The sequence below is a fragment of the Pongo abelii genome, chromosome 15, assembly GCF_028885655.2.
Source record: "Pongo abelii isolate AG06213 chromosome 15, NHGRI_mPonAbe1-v2.0_pri, whole genome shotgun sequence".
In the NCBI taxonomy this organism is placed as follows: Eukaryota; Metazoa; Chordata; class Mammalia; order Primates; family Hominidae; genus Pongo; species Pongo abelii.
The window spans coordinates 77,378,694-77,398,179 of record NC_072000.2 but is presented as its reverse complement, the minus strand read 5'-3'; the positions used below and the strand labels follow the sequence as shown (position 1 = coordinate 77,398,179).

Below are 19,486 nucleotides of genomic sequence, written 5' to 3'. Positions count from 1 at the left end.
CACGCCTGTAATCCCAGCACTTTGGGAGGCTGAGGCAGGTGGATCACGAGGTCAGGAGTTCGAGACCAGAATGGCCAATACGGTGAAACCTCGTCTCTACTAAAAATACAAAAATTAGCCCAGTGTGGTGGCACACGCCTGTAGTCCCAGCTACTCGGGAGGCTGAGGCAGAAGAATTGCTTGAACCTGGGAGGCGGAGGTTGCAGTGAGCTGAGATTGTGCCACTGCACTCCAGCCTGGGCAACAGAGGGAGACTCCGTCTCAAAAAAAAAAAAAAGAAAAGAAAAAAAAGAAAAACCTTCTAGTTTTCGGATTTCAGAACTCTGGATATGAGACTATGGTCCTATATACCTTTGTATAATTATAAAGAATCTTTCCCAATAAGTTATTTAATTTCAATAACTCTGTAAGAGAGATATGATTATTCAAAATCATTGTCTAAAATTCTCTGTGGAAATGGACAAAATACAACTAATTTTTAATAAAAAATGATTATTTACATCTAATTAATTTGTAAATCACTTGTTACATTTATCATTGCCTGCAGTCTTTCTTTTGCTTTGATCAACTTAAACAAGAAACCGTACAAGGCACTGTGAAAAGTCAACACTAATACCTTTTTCCTCACTCTCACCCAAGCAGGAGTATTAACACCTTTCAATCAACAAACACTTCCTGGGTTTCTTCTATATAACCACACACTTGATGAGGGTTGGGAATTCTAATTAATCAGGTATTACTTCTTGTTTACTTAAGGAGCTTACTATCTAGAGGGCAAAACAAGTAAATTTTTATACTGGTTAGATATTGAAATAAAAATGTTAGGTATATTGTGTTAAAATAAATTATTCACATTGGTTTCATCTGTTTCTTTTTACCCTTTTTTTTTTTTCCTGATGGAGTCTCGCTCTGTAGCCCAGTCTGGAGTGCAGTGGCGTGATCTCGGCTCACTGCAAACTCCACTTTCTGGGTTCAAGCGATTCTCCTGCCTCACCTCCCGAGTAGCTGGGATAACAGGTACACGCCAACACACCCGGCTAATTTTTTGCATTTTTAGTAAACACAGGGTCTCACCATGTTGGCGAGGCTGGTCTCGAACCCCTGACCTCGGGTGATCTACCTGCCTCGGTCTCCCAAAGTGCTGGCAGATTACAAGTGTGAGCCACTGCGCCCAGCCTTTTTTTTAAAAAACAAAACAAAAAAACTGCCTCTCTCTGTTGCCCAGGCTGGAGTGCAGTGGCGTGATCTCGGCTCACTGCAAGCTCCGCCTCCCGGGTTCACGCCATTGTCCTGCCTCAGCCTCCTGAGTAGCTGGGACTACACGCGCCCGCCACCATGTCTGGCTAATTTTTTGTATTTTTAGTAGAGACGGGGTTTCACCGTGTTAGCCAGGATGGTCTCCATCTCCTGACCTGGTTATCCACCCGCCTCGGACTCCCAAAGTGCTGGGATTACAGGCGTGAGCCACCGCACCCGGCCACCCAGCCTTTTTTCACCTTTTTTTTTTTTTTTGAGACGGAGTCTCGCTCTGTCGCCCAGGCTTAAGTGCGGTGGCGCGATCTCGGCTCGCTGCAAGCTCCGCCTCCCGGGTTCACGCCATTCTGCCTGAGCCTCCGGAGTAGCTGGGACTACAGGCGCCCGCCATCACGCCCGACTAATTTTTTTTTGTATTTTTTAGTAGAGATGGGGTTTCACCGTGTTAGCCAGGATGGTCTCGATCTCCTGACCTCATGATCCGCCCGCCGCGGCCTCCCAGAGTGCTGGGATTACAGGGGTGAGCCACCGCGCCCGGCCTCTTTTTACCTTTAAAAATGTGTTTATGGCTGGGCACAGTGACTTGTGCCTGTATCTCACCACTCTGGGAGGCCAAGGCAGGAGGATCACTTGACTCCAGGAGTTCAAGACCAGCCTGGGCAACACAGTGAGGCTCCCATCTCTAAAAAAATAAATAGCCGGCCGGGCACGGTGGCTCACGCCTGTAATCCCAGCACTCTGGGAGGCCGAGGCGGGCAGATTACGAGGTCAGGAGATCGAGACCATACTGGCTAACACCGTGAAACCCCGTCTCTACTAAAAATACAAAAAAATTAGCCGGGCGTGGTGGCGGACGCCTGTAGTCCCAGCTGCTGGGGAGGCTGAGGCAGGAGAATGGCGTGAACCCGGGAGGCGGAGCTTGCAGTGAGCCGAGATCGCGCCACTGCACTCCAGCCTGGGCGACAGAGCAAGACTCCGTCTCAAAAAGAAAAATAAATAAATAAAATAAATAAATATAGTATGTTTGTTAGAAAATTTAAAATAGGGATAATCACCTTGTGGTTCTCCCAGTGTGCCTGCTAATAAATTTGTATGCCTTTTCTCCAAAAGAAAAACAAAAAAGATTTTGTTTTTGTTTTGTTTTCTTTGAGACAATCTCACTCTTTTGCCCAGGCTGCAGTGTAGTGGCATAATCTTGGCTCACTGCAACCTCCTCCTCCCGGGTTCCAGTGATTCTCCTGCCTCAGCCTCGCTTGGGAGCAGTTGGGACTACAGGCGCGCGCCACCAAGCCCAGCTAATTTTTTGTAGAGACGGTGTTTCGCCGTGTTGTCCAGGCTGGTCTCGAACTCCTGAGCTCAAGGATCCGCCCCGCGGCCTCCCAAAGTGCTGGGATTACAGGCGTGAGCCACCGCGCCGAGCCTCACATTTTATTTCTATTGGCTAGTGCTGCTCTAAATCTTCTGTTCCTTCTGCTACACCAGGCCTAACACTCAAAATCCCTGCCAACCTTTTCCTTCCTGAAGCTTCCCTCCCCTTCCTCAGCTCTGGCGACCCCTGCGCTGTGGTGGTTCTCCAACCACACTCATTCTCCTCAGCTGGCTCCTTGCTCTTCTTCCACCCCCTCGTTACAAGTGTTCCTAAGTGTTTGCCTTGGCCTTCTCTTCCCCTTCCTTAGCTTAGACTTCTCCACTGCTCCAACATCAACTGGAAATCTATGGAACTGACTCCTGTTTTCAGCTCCAGTCCTGTTCACAGGGCATTTTCACCTGCTGGCACTTCAAAAGTGGCACTTCAAAAGTGACACTTCCAAACCACTTCCTCGCCCTCCTCTCTAAACCAGTTCTTTCTTCCTAACTTCCTTATTTCTGAGAATGTCTCCGCCACGTTCTAAACTGAAAACCTCCTAGTCAACTTCACACTTTATTCCCTGATCCTCAATTGGTTCCCATGTCCCGTTAGTGTTTCTTGTAAGCCTCTGCCACCACCGCAGATCGAACTCTAATCACATCTCACCTGAATTACGGAAAAGTCACCTCAATTCTCTCACCCATCCCAGCCTCCACTATAGATTAATGTGCCTAAAGCAGAGCTGACCACAACGGTGAGAAGAATCTGAGAGGAAAGCAGCAGCAAACACAAGAGGCACTGGACATGCATGCCTCGAGACAGTCCAGACCAAGGAGAAAGCATCAGACCTCGTCTTCCGCCTCGAACGAGAGGCGTGCGGACTTCGCCCAGAGTGCTCGTCGCCCCTGGACAAGGACACACCCGGGGCGTGAGGCGCGGAGTTTCACCAGTTGCTCAAGCAGACCCAGCCCAAGACGCTTCCTCTTTCTCCTACTCCACTCCAGTTCAGACGGCTACTAATCCCGGCCCAAGGCACCTGCGCCCTGAGACGTCTTCGAGCAAACAGCATTTCCGGACCAAGGCTCCCCGGAATCTCTCTCCACCCGGCCGCGCCCGAAGCCCAAGAAACGGGCTGCCCCTCCTGGTTTCCCACACGGGGTTCCCCGGCCCCAACCGGCCGCGCCCCGCCCCTCATCTCTTAGGACACCGGCTCCGCGGCCCGGGCGGCCACAAACGGCCGGGCCCTGCCCGCGGCCGCCCGTGTACGCGGTGCCTTCCTGCCTTCCCGGGACTCCCCATCACGCACATACGCTTCCCCGCCGCCGCCGCTCGTAGCTCAGGTTCTTTCCAGACCAGCCGCTGTTTTGTTTCCGATGTGAAACCGCGGACCCCGGAGCTGCCTGTCCCAGGCCCCGCCCGAGAACCCTCACCGGTGTCGTCATTTCCGGCTCTGGCGTCGTTGGCGGCCGGCCCACGGGGGAGGGGAGGAGCCAGGAGGAAGGGGGCGGGGCCTCCAGCCTGGAGCAACGATTGCGTGGAGAACCCAAAGCTCCACCTGGCCTTCCACACCTAACGGAATTCGCCCAGAGCGCTGGCGTGGGTTGTCGGGGTTCTGAGGCTGCTCGAGCTGAGGACGAAAGCCCCTAATAAATTGGGCCCAGCGTGTGCTTCTCCCGGCATACAAGCGATGGCCATCCTAAATTTAACACCTGTCATTTCTGTAGGGTACCTATTTGCGAATCAGCAGCATCACAATCAAGAGAATGCTGTTAAAATTGCAAATATCTCTGCCCTCTCCGACCACCCAATGAATCAAAACTTCTGGTAGGTGGCGAGAACCTGAGAAACTGCATTTTAAACATCCTCCGCGATTCTTGGACTCCAACTTTGACAACCAGTCTTTCCAGGTGGCAAGTTAGCAGAGAGCAGAAAATGTGTCTGGTTTGCTGGGTCACTTGATTTTTGCATCTGCCAGCTCTTTGTCCAGTTTTGGTAAAGGCAGTACCAACGTCTAATTCATTAGGCAGCATACCACACTTATACATATATCCGAAAGCTAAAACTAAAAAAAACGAATACTACCTTATTTAACCAGGTGAATGGAGAAATGTCAAACACGGGTATTCAAAAAACCAAAATGAAATTAACGGTACATGGTATCTGGGCAAGTTACATTCTTCTAAAGTTTCTTTAAAAATCCACCCCTAAGCGGCCGAGCGCAGTGGCTCACGCCTGCAATTCCGGCAGTTTGGGAGGCCGAGGCAGGCGGATCCTGAGGTCAGGGGTTCAAGACCAGCCTAACCAACATGGTGAAACCCCATCTCTACTAAAAATACAAAAAAATTTGCTGGGCGTAGTGGCGCGCTCCTGTAATCCCAGCTACTCAGGAGGCTGCAGCAGGAGAATCACTTGAACCCGTGAGCTGAGATCGCGCCACTGCACTCCAGCCTGGGAGACAGAGCAAGACTCCATCTCTTGGCCCGGCGCGGTGGCTCACGCTTGTAATCCCAGCACTTTGGGAGGCCAAGGCGGGCGGATCACGAGGTCAGGAGATCGAGACCACGGTGAAACCCCGTCTCTACTAAAAATACAAAAAATTAGCCGGGCGTGGTGGCAGGCGCCAGTAGTCCCAGCTACTCAGAGAGGCTGAGGCAGGAGAATGGCGTGAACCCGGGAGGCGGAGCTTGCAGTGAGCCGAGATCGCTCCACTGCACTCCAGCCTGGGTGACAGAGCGAGACTCCGTCTCAAAAAAAAAAAAAAAAAAAAAAGAGCAAGACTCCATCTCAAAAAATAAAAATAAAAAAATAAAATGCACCCCAAGCTATCCCTTCACATTCCTATTGCATCAATCTGCAATCCCTCCCCACCAACCCACTGCCAACCCTACTCAAAAACATCAGATTCTAATACTTTTTACACACAAAAGCTTCATATTTAAGAACAAAAGTAATATTTTCCATTAGCAGAATGAAAGATAAGTTGTGGGAGAAGGTTGAACGAAAAAAGATGTTTTTAAAATTCTTCACCTCCCCCACTTTAACAAGAGTAGGGATTTTAGTTTGTTCATTTACAAGTGCTCGTGCTTGTCGGCAGCACATATACATTTTACAAGTGCTGAGAACAGTGCCTGATACGTAACAGTGCCTGATACATACAATAGTTCAGTATTGAACAAATATATGCTAAAACCCATCTATTTGTGAACTACTTCAATCTGATTGCAGTCTGCTAATATTAGTAGGATGTCTTAAAATGCTGATGAACTATTCTTAGAAACAATCTACAAAAATTTTGGGCAAAGATATTATGGAATATTATATAGCAAAAAATTGGGAAACTAAATAAGGTACAACAGGCCGGGTGCGGTGGCTCATGCCTGTAATTCCAGCACTTTGGGAGGCCAAGGTGGGCGGCTCACCTGAGGTCAGGAGTTCAAGACCAGCCTGACCAACATGGAGAAACCCTGTCTCTACTAAAAATACAAAAAAAGTTAGCCAGGCCTGGTGGTGCATGCCTGTAATCCCAGCTACTCGGGAGGCTGAGCAGGAGAATTGCTTGAGCCTGGAAGGCAGAGGTTGCAGTGAACCAAGATCGTGCCATTGCACTCCAGCCTGGGCAACAAGAGCGAAACTATGTCTCAAAAAATAAAATAAATAAATAAATAAATGTGGTACAATAAATTATGGTCCACCCACCTCACAGAATGTCATGAAAACTTTTCATGAATGCCTGGTCATGGTGGCTCATGCCTGTAATTCCAGCACTTTGGGAGGCCAAGGCAGGAGGATCACTTGAGGTTGGGAGTACAAGACCAGCCTGGACAACATGGTGAAACCCCGTCTCTATTAAAAATACAAAAATTAGCCAGGCATGGTGATGCAGGCCTGTAATCCCAGCTACTCAGGTGGCTGAGGCTTGAACCTGAGAAGCAAAGGTTGCAGTGCGCCGAGTTTGCACCACTGCACTCCAGCCTGTGAGACACAGTGAGACTCTGTTTTTCAAAAAAAAAAAAAAAAAAAAAGAAATCCTGCAAGAAAAAGGCAGTAAGATTTTTAAAAAGAGCAAACCCTAACTTTGAATAACCAGCCTTCAGATAATTTTCTTCTCATATTCTTTATGTCCTACTGTTAGGCCTCTGAGCCCAAGCCTGCATGTATACATCCAGATGGCTTGAGGCAACTGAAGAACCACAAAAGATGTGAAAATGGCCAGTTCTTGCCTTAACTGATGACATTACCTTGTGACATTCCTTCTCCCTGATAATAAGTCTCTGGACTTATCCACCTATGACCTCGGCTCCTCAGATCAACCAGCCCAAGGAACATCTCACCAATTTCAAATTGGGTAAGCGGCCTTTTCACTCTCTTCTTCAGCCTTCTCACTACGCTTCACTCTCCCTGTCCTTCCAATTCCAGTTCTTTTTCCTCTCTAGTAGAGACAAAGGAGACACATTTTATCTGTGGACCCAAAACTCTGGCACTGGTCACGGACTCGGGAAGACAGTTTTCCCTTGGTGTCTAATCACTGCAGGGATGCCTGCTTGATTATTCACTCACATTTCAGAGGTGTCTGATCACCACGGGGACCCCTGCCTTGATCCTTCACCTTGGTGGCAAGTACCACCTCCCCTTGGTGGCAAGTACCTCCTCCCCTGGGTGGCAAGTACCACTACCCACTCCAAGTCTCTACCCTCTCTTTTCTCTGGGCTTGCCTCCTTCACTATGGGCAACCTTCCACCCTCCTTTCCCCCTTCTCCCTTAGCCTGTGTTCTCAAGAACTTAAAACCTCTTCAACTTACACTTGACCTAAAACCAAAACACCTTATTTTCTTCTACAACCCTGCTTGGCCCCAGTACAAACTCGACAATGGTCCCAAATAGCCAGAAAACGGCAGTTTCGATTTCTCCATCCTACAAGATCTAGATAATTTTTGTCAAAAAATGGGCAAATGCTCTGAGGTGCCTGACGTCCAGGCATTCTTTTACACATTGATCCCTCCCTAGTCTCTGCTCCCAATGCAACTCATCCCAAATCTTTCTTCTTTCTCTCCTGTGTGTTCCTTCAGTCTCCACCCCAAGCTCTGAGTTCTTTAAATCCTCCTTTTCTACGGACCCATCTGACCTCTCCCCTTCTCCCCAGGCTGCTCCTCACCAGGCCAAGCCAGGTCTCAATTCTTCCTCAGCCTCCACTCTCCCACCCTATAATCCTTCTATCACCTCCCTTCCTCAAACCTGGTCTAGCTTACAGTTTTGTTTCGTGACTAGCCCTCCCCCAGCTGCCCAACAATTTCTCCTAAAGAGGTGGCTGGAGCTGAAGGCACAGTCAAGGTTAATGCTCCTTTTTCTTTACCTGACCTCTCCCAAATCAGTTAGCATTTAGGCTCTTTTTCATCAAATATAAAAACCCAGCCCAGTTCATGGCCCGTTTGGCAACAACCCTTAGATGCTTCACTGCTCTAGACCCAGAAGGGCCAGAAGGCCATCTTATTTTTTTTTTTTTTTTTTTTTTTTTTTTTTGAGATGGAGTTTCACCTTTTTGCCCAGACTGGGGTGCAATGGCCTGATCTCGGCTCACTGCAACCTCCGCCTCCTGGGTTCAAGTGATTCTCCTGCCTCAGCCTCCCGAGTAGCTGGGATTACAGGCATGCGCCACCACACCTGGCTAATTTTGTATTTTTAGTAGAGATGGGGTTTCTCCCATGTTGGTCAGGCTGGTCTCGAACTCCTGACCTCAGGTGATCCGCCCGCCTTGGCCTCCCAAAGTGCTGGGATTACAGGTGTGAGCCACCGCGCCCGGCCCTAAGGCTATCTTATTCTCAATATGCATTTTATCTGCTCCCAACATTAAAAAAGAAACTCCAAAAATTGGATTCTGGCCCTCAAACCCCACAACAGTACTTAATTAACCTCGCCTTCAAGGTGTACAATAATAAAGAGGCAGCCAAGTGACAACGCATCTCTGAGTTACAACTACTTGCCTCTGCTGTAACACAACCCACAACCACGTCTCCAGCATACAAAAACTTCAGAACATCCAAGCCACAGTTCCCAGGGGCTCCTTCAAAACCTCCTCGTGGACCTTGCTTCAAATGCCAAAAGCCTGGCCACTGGACCTCGGAATGCCCGCGGCCCGGGATTCCTCCTAAGCCGTGCCCTGTCTATGCGAGCCCCCACTGGAGGTCAGGTTGTCCGACTCACATCGCCACTGCTCCTAAAGCTCCTGGAGCTCAAATCCAGTGTTCCTTGGCCGACTCCTTCCCAGACCCACTCAGCTTAGTGGCTGAAGACTGACGCTGCCCGATCGCCTCAGAAGCCTCCTGGACCATCACAGATGCTTTAGGTAACTCTTACAGTGGAGGGTAAGTCCATCCCCTTCTTCATCAATACGGGGGCTACCCACTCCACATTACCTTCTTTTCAAGGGCCTGTTTCCCTTGCCTCCATAACTGTTGTGGGTATTGACGGCCAGGCTGCTAGACCCCTTAAAACTCCCCCACTCTGGTGCCAACTTGGACAACATTCTTTTCTGCACTCCTTTTTAGTTATCCCCACCTGCCCAGCTCCCTTAATAGGTCAAGGCATTTTAACTAAATTATCTGATTCCCTGACTATTCCTGGGCTACAGCCACACCTCATTGCCACCCTTTTCCCCAGTTAAAAGCCTCCTTCGCATCCTCCCCTTGTGTCTCCCTACCTTAGTCCATAAGTATGGGATACTTCTGCTCCCTCCTCAGTGACCAGTCATGCACCCCTTACCATCCCATTAAAACCTAATCACCCTTACCCTGCTCAACGCCAATATCCCATCCCACAGCAGGCTTTAAAAAAGTTAAAGCCTGTTATCACCTGCCTGTTACAACATGGCCTCTTAAAGCCTATAAACTCTCCTTACAACTCTCCTATCCTACCTGTCCAAAAACCAGACAAGTCTTACAGGCTGGTCCAAGATCTTCGCCTTATCAACCAAATTCTCTTGCCTATCCACCCAACGGTGCCAAGCCCATATATTCTCCTATGCTCAATACCTCCCTCCACAACCCATTATTCTGTTCTGGATCTCAAACATGCTTCCTTTACTATTCCTTTACACCCTTCATCCCAGCCTCTCTTCGCTTTCACTTGGACTGACCCTGACACCCATTAGCCTCAGCAACTTATCTGGGCTGTACTGCCGCAAGGCTTCAAGGACAGCCCCCATTACTTCAGTCAAGCCCTTTCTCATGATTTACTTTCTTTCTGTCCATCTGCTTCTCACCTTATTCGATATTTTGATGACCTTCTACTTTATAGCCCCTCCTACAAATCTTCCCAACAGGACATCCTCCTGCTCCTCCAACATCTGTTCCCAAAGGAATATCGTGTATCCCCCTCCAAAACCCAAATTTCTTCCTCATCCATTACCTATCTCGGCTTAATTCTTCATAAAAACACACGTGCTCACCCTGCTAATCGTGTCCAGCTAATCTCCCAAACCCCAATCCCTTCTACAAAGCAACAACTCCTTTCCTTCCTAGGCATGGTTAGGTACTTTCGCCTTTGGATACCTGGTTTTGCCATCCTGACTAAACCATTATATAAACTCACAAAAGGAAACCTAGCTGACCCCATAGATCTTAAATCCTTTCCCCACTCCTCTTTCCGTTCTTTAAAAACAGCCCTAGAAGCTGCTCCCACACTAGCTCTCCCTAACTCATCCCAACCCTTTTCATTACACACAGCTGAAGTACAGGACTGTGTGGTCGGAATTCTTACACAAGAACCAGGACTGCGCCCTGTAGCCTTTTTGTCTATACAACTTGACCTCACAATTCTGGGGTGGCCCTCATGTTTGCATGCAGCAGCAGCTGCCGCTTTAATACCTCTGGAAGCCCTCAAAATCACAAGCTATGCTCCACTTACCCTCAACAGTTCTCACAACCTTCAAGCATTAATAGCCTGCTCACACTTTTCACATTTACTGTCCGCCCCTCGACTCCTCCAGCTCTATTCACTCTTTATTGAAACTCCAACAGTAACTATTGCCCATGGGCCCGACTTCAACCCAGCTTCTCACTTAGCACCCAACACAAGTCCTGAACCACATCTTATACCCAGCCCTGTAAATAACAGTGAAAGGTTGCTCATAGACACTCAGTGCTTTCTCATACACCATGAAAATCGAACCTCCCCCTCTACGCAGTTACACCATCAATCCCCATTACAACCTCTGATGGCTGCCACCCTAGCTGGATCCCTAGAAGTCTGGGTACAAGACACCTCTTTTAGTACTCTTTCTCATCTTTTCACTTTGCATTTCCAGTTTTGCCTTGCACAAGTTCTCTTATTCCTCTGTGGCTCCTCTACCTACATGTGTCTACCTGCTAATTGGACAGGCACATGCACGCTAGTTTTCCTTACTCCCAAAATTCAGTTTGCAAATGGGACCAAACAGCTTCCTGTTCTCCTCATGACACCAACACTTCACTACTATTTTGTTTTGTTTTTATTATTAATATAAAAAGACAGGAATAGGCCTTGACTTATTCATTGCTGAAAAAGGAAGACTGCATATTTCTAAATGAAGAATGTTGTTTTTACCTAAATCAATCTGGCCTGGTATGTGACAACATAAAAAAAACTCAAGGATAGAGCCCAAAAACTCGCCAACCAAGCAAATAATTACACTGAACCCCCTTGGACATTCTCTAACTGGATGTCCTAGGTCCTCTCAATTCTTACTCCTTTAATACCTTTTTTCTCATCTTATTTGGACCTTGTGTCTTCTGTTTAGTTTCTCAATTCATACAAAACTGCATCCAGGCCATCATCAATCATTCTATACGATAAATGCTCCTTCTAACAACCCCACAATATCACCTCTTACCCCAAAATCTTTCAGTTTAATCTCTCCCACTCTAGGTTCCCACGCCACCCCTAATCCCTCTCGAAGCAGCCCTGAGAAACATTGCCCATTATCTCTCCATACCACCCCCAAAAATTTTTGCCACCCCAACACTTCACCACTATTTCGTTTTGATTTTCTTTTGTTTTTCTGAGACGGAGTCTGGCTGTGTTGCCCAGGCTGCCAGTGCAGTGGCGCAGCTCGGCTCACTACAAGCTCCGCCTCCCGGGTTCATGCCATTCTCCTGCCTCAGCCTCCCGAGTAGCTGGGACTACAAGCGCACACCACCATGCCCAGCTAGATTTTTTTGTATTTTTAGTAGAGACGGGGTTTCACCGCGTTAGCCAGGACGGTCTCGATCTCCTGACCTCGTGATCCGCCCGCCTCGGCCTCCCAAAGTGCTGGGATTACAGGCGTGAACCACCGCGCCCAGCCTTGATTTTCTTATTAATATGAGAAGACAGGAATGTCAGGCCTCTGAGCCCAAGCCTGCATGTATACATCCAGATGACCTCAGGCAACAGAAGAACCACAAAAGAAGTAAAAATGGCCGGTTCCTGCCTTAACTGATGGCATTACCTTGTGACATTCCTTCTCCTGGGTAAGAAGTCTCTGGGGCTCCCCACCGAGCACCTTGTGACCCCTGCCTCTGCCCGCAAGAAAACAACCCCCTTTAACTATAATTTTCCACTACCTACCCAAATCCTATAAAACTGCCCCACCCCATCTCCCTTTGCTGACTCTTTTCTGACTCAGCGCACTTGCACCCAAGTGAAATAAACAGCCTTGTTGCTCACACAAAGCCTGTTGGTGGACTCTCTTCACACGGACGCGCATGAAACCTACATCTTTTAAAAATTTTTGTTACTCTTTTTAGAGACAAGATCTCACTCTGTCGCCCAGCCTGGAAGGTGGTACAATCAAAGCTCATTGCAGCAGCTTTGGGTTCCTTGCCTCCAGCGATCCTCCCGCCTCAGCCTTCCAAGTAGCTAGGACTACAGGCACATGCCACCTTGCCTGGCTTTTTTTTTTTTTTTTTTTTGTAGACACAAGGTCCTGCTATGTTGCCCTGTTTACCTTCATCTTTTTATAAACATGAACACCCAGGGAAAAGCCAGCAAGACACTGGGAAAAACAGACTACAGGAACAAGGAAAAAGTGATATCCTAGACACCAAGTAAGAGTCCCAAGAAGACAGGAAATGTACATGGTGCTAAAAGACAAACTAAGGAATAGCCTCTGTTAATCCTGAAAACTTTAGACAGGTCTCAGTTAATTTAGAAAGTTTATTTTGCCAAGGTTGAGGACATGCGCCCATGACACAGCCTCAGGAAGTCCTGACATGTGCCCAAGGTGGTCGGGGCACAGCTTAGTTTCATACATTTTAGGGAGACATGAGACATCAATCAACATATGTAAGAAGTACATTGGTTCAGTCTGGAAAAGTGGGACAACTTGAAGCAAAGGCAGGAAGACTCCAAGCTGGGAGGGGGCTTGCAGGTCACAGATAGGTGAGAGATGAAGGTTGCATTCTTTTGAGTTTCTGATTAGCCTTTTGAAGGGAGGCAATCAGATATGCATCCATGTTAGTGAGCAGCGGGGTAACTTTGAATAGAATGGGAGGCAGGTTGGCCATAAGCAGTTCCCACCTAGACTTTTCCCTTTAGCTTAGTGATTTGGGGTCCCCAAGATTTATTTTCCTTTTACACCTCTTACATGCCTGTTTCTCACACAGGCTGTCACCAGCCATCAAAGGAATGGTGAAGTACAAACTGGAATAGGTTGAGTGAAACTCAAGAAATCTGGAAGGCATATATAAAATACTATTTCTGGAATCCTGATAGTATAATGGAAAGGAGATAGGATCTAAGATAAATTTTTTATGTTGTTCCTCCATGTTCCAGACCCGAGGGAGAAAGCAGATAAAGGAAATACCTGAGCAACATTCAAGAAACTGTAGAATGTAGTTAGAAAACAGTGCCATGGGGGAGAGGGTCTTCTAGATTGGGATGCATGGAGTACGTTTGCTTACAAAAACAGGGGTAAGGTGGATTCTGTCATAAACTGGAGAGAAGGTGCCTCATAATAATTGTTTTTTTTTAAAAAAAAAGAAAAAGAAATAAGAAAAGAAAGGATTATTTGCCAGGGGCGGTGGCTCACGCCTGTAATCCCAGCACTTTGGGAGGCTGAGGAGAGTGGATCATCTGAGGTCAGGAGTTTGAGTCCAGCCTGGCCAACATGGTGAAACCCCATTTCTACTAATAATACAAAAATTAGGCTGGACGTGGTGGCTCACACCTGTAATCCTAGCACTTTGGGAGGCTGAGGCGGGCAGATGACGAAGTCAGGAGTTCGAGACCAGCCTAACTAACATGGTGAAACTCTGCCTCTACTAAAAATACACAAATTAGCCAGGTATGCTGTCGTTGCGCCTGTAATCCCAGCTACTCAGGAGGCTGAAGCAGGAGAATCGTCTGAACCCAGGAAACAGAGGTTGCAGTGAGCTGAGATCTCATCACTGCACTCCAGCCTTAGTGACAGAGCAAGACTCTGTCTCAAAAAAATATATATATATATGTATATACATAAAATAAAAAATAATTTAAAAATTAGCTGGGTGTGGTTGTGTGCACCTGTAATCCCAGCTACTCGGGAGGCTAAGAAGAATCGTTTGAACCCAGGAAACGGAGGTTGCAGTGAGCTGAGATCTCATCACTGCACTCCAGCCTTGGTGACAAAGCGAGACTCTGTCTCAAAAAACTATATATATATATATATATAAAATAAAAAATAAAAAATAAATTAGCTGGGTGTGGTGGCGTGCACCTGTAATCACAGCTACTCAGGAGGCTGAGGCAGAAGAATCACTTGAACCCAGGAGGTGGTGGTTGCAGTGAGCCGAGATCACGCCATTGCACTCCAGCCTGGGCGATAAGAGCAAAACTCCATCTCAAAAAAAAAAAAAAGATTATTTACCAGATGAGGGAGAAATCAAATCACTTCTGGTCGTTCAGTATTTTTCAATACCTACTATAGCAATGAAGGTTCAAAACAGTAAAAGCTGCAGTGTATGAACAGTAAATGACCAAATAACACTAAAGGTCCTAGACTCTCTGCAGTGATGCATTTCCTTTTGCTTCAGAAGCGTTTGTAACTTAGGAAGAGGAACAGATAAGTGAATGATAAAATAAATGGTGGCAAAACCCAATAGTAAGTGGTAAAAGATGAAGCTGAAGGGCAGGGCATGAAAGAATTACTTGGGGGAGAGGGTTGTTAGACTAGAAAAGCTGGATCAGTCACTACTAAAGTCAGGACCTAGGCAATGGGAAAACAAAAACCAGCTCTTCACACTAATGATTCCAAAGGAATCTACCTCATTAACATTTTCACATAAAAACAGTTTGCCTTAATTTATGCACAGTGTCGCTGCCATGCTTCTTATATAGGAGGAAATAAGAATTGTTATGAGATTAAATATTGCCATCAAGGCTTGGTGCATGGCCACATTTTATCTTATTAGCTCTCACGTCATTTGAATTCTTTGCAAGCATGGGTTTCCTTAGATTGCTTAAAATCATGGGCTGTCATATCTTCCTCATCTTGTTCTAGCCTTAAGTTCTGAATACGTGTTGGGATTCAATCAGGCTGGTGGGAAAAACATTAAAGATAGTTACAGAGACAGACACAATTCTTGGAAGGCCGAGAAGTTTGCATAGCTTAGGTGATAGATATGGTTGAAGGAAACCTGATCTTTACTTTTAAACAAATTAAAGTAGTAATAAAGGAAGGCATAGTAGTTTACCTAGTTTGTTTACTCATATGATCTTAAGACTAATCTTAGATGTACCACGGGTGCTTAAGTGCTTTTTACTTGGGAAGTCCACAATATCAATTACCCTCTAATGGTGTTGACTCAAGCCTTTGTTAGTCTTTCTGAATAAATGCAAGCCTCACTAGCTGACTGAGGCCTAGTTGCAACTGTTTTCAGAACTCTCCAGGGAGTCTGTAAGCGGTGGGACACCCTCAGCAGGACTGGCAAAACAGAGTATCTGTGTGTCAGTGTACTTTATTCATCCATCGCAGGGTCAGGGTCTGTGGGCAGACCCCTGCAGCTGGTGCCCCCTCTGAGGCGCGCTGCCACAAATGTTTGTCACTGTTTTGTTAATTCTAAGTTCCTTCTTAACCAAGAACCTGGACCCTCTCATTTAGAAACTTGCCTTGACAGTATACTGAACAAAGTAAAACTTTGTTTTGGTACTTTTCTATCTGCAGTAACAGACCAGTCTCTTCACCTGGGTACGTTTACAAACTGTAAATTGACAGGAAAAAATTAACTTTCATGTTTTTGGATTCTACAATGGGAAATGCTCACTAGTTTTTCCTTTATCAAAAAAGCTTATGCCTGTATTCTCAGCAGTTTAGGAGGCTGAGGCTGAAGGATCACTTCAGACCAGCCTAGACAACACACTTCATCTCCACACAAACACAAAAAATAGGAGGCATGGTGGCGTGCACCTGTAGTCTTAGCTACTCAGGTGGCTGGGACAAGAGGATCACTGAGCCCAGGAATTCGAGGCTGCAGTGAGAGTCATAATTGTGCCCCTGCAGCTTTACAGGGAATCCTTATCTCTAAACAAATAAAAAATTTCGGCTAGGTGCAGTGGCTGACACCTGTAATCTCAGCACTTTGAGAGATCAAGGCATCATTTGAGCTCAGGTGTTCAAAGCCCACCAGGGAAACATGGTGAAACCCTTCCTCTACAAAAATCAGCTGGGTGTGTTGGTGTGCACCTGTGGTCCCAACTACTTGGGAGGCTGAGGTGGGAGGATCACTTGAGCCCAGGAGGCAGAAGTTGCAGTGAGCCAAGATCTTGCCACTGCACTCCAGCCTGGGTGACAGAGGCAGACCCTATCTCAAACAAACAAACAGAAAGATTTCACGTGAATGCATGTAAAGCTACTTGTCATTAGTGGTTATTTAATAGTGCAATGCTAGACCACGAATTAGAACGCCATATATACTCCTCTAGATAAACCACCTGCAGGGACTACTGACATAATTACTATGGGCAAAATAGACTAGGTGACCTCTAAGGCCCCTTCCACATATTACTACTTCTACTGAGAATCTTCCTATTTCCCATTTCCTCTGTTAGCTTATCACATTTGATAATTCACATAGTATTTTGTATTTATGTCTAATGATGTTCCTGAACTCATGTAATTTTTTTTTGCCACCATTAGATGATCAGCTACCAGAAATATATGTATGTATTTTTTTGAGATGGAGTTTCGCTCTTGTTGCTCACGCTGGAGTGCAGTGGCGCAATCTCGGCTCTCTGCTACCTCCACCTCCTGGGTTCAAGACACTGTCTCAAAAAAAAAAGAAAAAAAAAAGTAGACAGACTCAGGAGTATCATTTAATTCAAACAACATGGCTTGAAAAGAATTTTTATTTTTGTTTCTAGAAATTATCTTTTTTTCCTGGGTATTTTAGACTGCCATTCTTTAATTTGGCCTTCATGACTCAAGTAATGAAATGCAAAGATTCTGTCAATTAAAAATGTAAGCATTCAAATGCAAATAAATTAACATAAATATTTCAGTATTTTACCATAATCACATTACAAAAAATCTATCAGTTTATCAAAAAGTGTAAGTTCACTTCGGTCTATAGTATGATTGTTATATTAGTAGCTCCTGGGTTTGGTATATACCTCCCTGTTTTCTTCTTGACACCTAGACTGTTTCTTTGCTTGCTTGGGATTCCTTCTCATACCCTTTTACCTCCAGTGACATTCACAAATCAATTCCTCATCATCTTTTGTTGAGCAAAACTATTTCTCAATTTCATACTTAACAGAAGACTGAAATACAACCCAGAGAAGTTTGTAATCAATTTGACATAAAACCTCTCAGCTGTCTTTTGGGTATAAATTGGGGACATCATAAAACTTGTTAAAAAGAGTTGGGAAAATAAGCCTCATCTAAACATTGTATATCTGCTTACACTTATTTGCATTAAATTTATTCCATAAAAAAGGAGAAAAAAATGATAGTGTCTAGTTCAAATTGGCTCTCAAGCTAAATATTTTCTCAGTTTTTCTACTATATCTAGTATTCATGCCAGATTAATACCTGAAACAGCACTCTTCACAAAATAATCATTAGCTTACACTTACATAGTTTACAGGGAAGTGCTATAATAAGATTCAGAATAAGCTACAACATAAAGTTATCTACAGAAAAAATTTTCAGGGCTGGATGGAAAAAAAGCCTAGAATATTAGGGCTTTCTCAGGCATAATTTTGCAAGATTACATTACGTTCATGAATTATGTGCATTTGCCTCAAAAAATGTTTTTCCCTTTAAAATCTACTTAAAGGAAAATTCAGCTGCATTTATGTAGTTTGTTAGGATAAAATAATACTGAATAGACACCTTAAAGTGCTAATCAAAATGTAGTCCTTGGATCAGTTGGCAATAACATTAGCTGGGAGCTGTCCAGAAATGCAAAGCCTGCGGCGCCACCCCAGCGCTGCTACTTCAGTGTCTCTATTTCTACAAGCACTCCTCAGATGATTTGGGGTCACATTAAAGTTTAAAAAAAACAACTTCAAACTTACCTTTCTTCCTTGTGAACAGATGTACATACTTTATTTTGTTTTTAGGGACAAATAAAGAAAAGTAGTATTCTAATTGCCAGATCAAGACTGGTTCTTAAGATGTTCATGCTTTGGCCAGGCAAGGTGGCTCACGCCTGTAATCCCAGCACTTTGGGAGGCTGAGGCGGGTGGATCACCTGAGGTCAGGAGTTTGAGACCAGCCTGGCCGACAAGGTGAAATCTTGTCTCTACTAAAAATACAAAAAATTAGCCGGGTGTGGTGGTGGGCACCTGTAATCCCAGCTACTCAGAAAACTGAAGCAGAATATCTCCAGAACCCGGGAGGCGGAGGTTGAAGTGAGCTGAGCTCGCGCCATTGCACTCCATCCTGGGCGACAAAAGCACAACTCCCTCTCAAAACAAAAAAACAAAAAAAACAAAACAAAAAAACAACGACAAAAAAACAAATCCCCCCAAAAAAACAACAAAAAAAGACTTTCATGCTCTTTATATAACAACTTGAAATGGCAAAATGAATTCATACTGTATAAGGTTTTCAAACTAAAATTAATTTATGGGTTTATGGTAAAATTAACCCACAAAGTTCAAGCAACTTAATAGAAATTTCTTACGTGTATTTTCAGACACTAGAATATGCCTGTTTAATGTCTAATTCTTTATATATACAATTCTATAAAACAACCAACTCTGACAATCTAAAGGCTTTTACTGAAGCTTGGTTACAAAACATGATTTAAACTGGCATTAAGCGATTAACAGTTTCTACCACATTTACTGTACCAATTTTCACTCTGCTGCAGAAACTTTAATGTATGAACTTGCACAAATTCATATATTTAGTTGAGGTCCTGTCACAAACCTCACTGGAGATGTTATGCAGTAAAGAGTACATCTCCCCAAAGGTTTCAGATTACGAGATCTCCCTTGTTTTTAGAGTGGCCCTTTAAGATAAGTATAGTTGACAGAGCAGTAGAAGAAACTAAGCAAAGGAAATCAAATCTACCTGAATAAACCTTCATGTTAATAGTGGCTAAATAAAAACAACATAATATGATGCTGAAACAGCAACAGTGCAGTATGTTAAGAAAAGACAGACACAATAAACTGCTTACAGCCTAAGAACAAGGTCTTAGGCTGGGGGTGTGTCTAAGAAAAGACTGAAAAATAAACGAAAATGGCAAGGGGCATCTTTTCTGAAATTTTCCGTTGAGAAACCAGAATTTAAAATAATAAAAAGAGGCATTTCCATAGATGTATAGTAGATTCATCCAAAATAATGTAAATGGCTTCCTTGACCTTTAGATACCAATAGTCATAAAAATCAAGTCCATAAAAAATTCAGCCCATATTTTTAAGTTTTCTAGTATGCACCACACA

The 19,486-nt window shown here is 45.1% G+C and overlaps 1 protein-coding gene across 10 annotated transcripts in view; it reads right to left on the bottom strand.

Annotated features, from left to right (window-relative positions):
• Positions 1–4,065, bottom strand: part of PSEN1 (presenilin 1) — a 79,594-nt gene extending 75,529 nt beyond the window's left edge. Inside the window, exons 1-2 of one of the 10 annotated variants that reach the window (XM_024231242.3) lie at positions 3,913–4,044; positions 2,310–2,350 (exon numbers count right to left, since the gene is read on the bottom strand). The gene's annotated coding sequence lies outside the window, so the exon portion shown is untranslated. 10 annotated transcript variants of the gene reach the window in all.
• Positions 4,066–19,486: the final 15,421 nt, after the last annotated feature.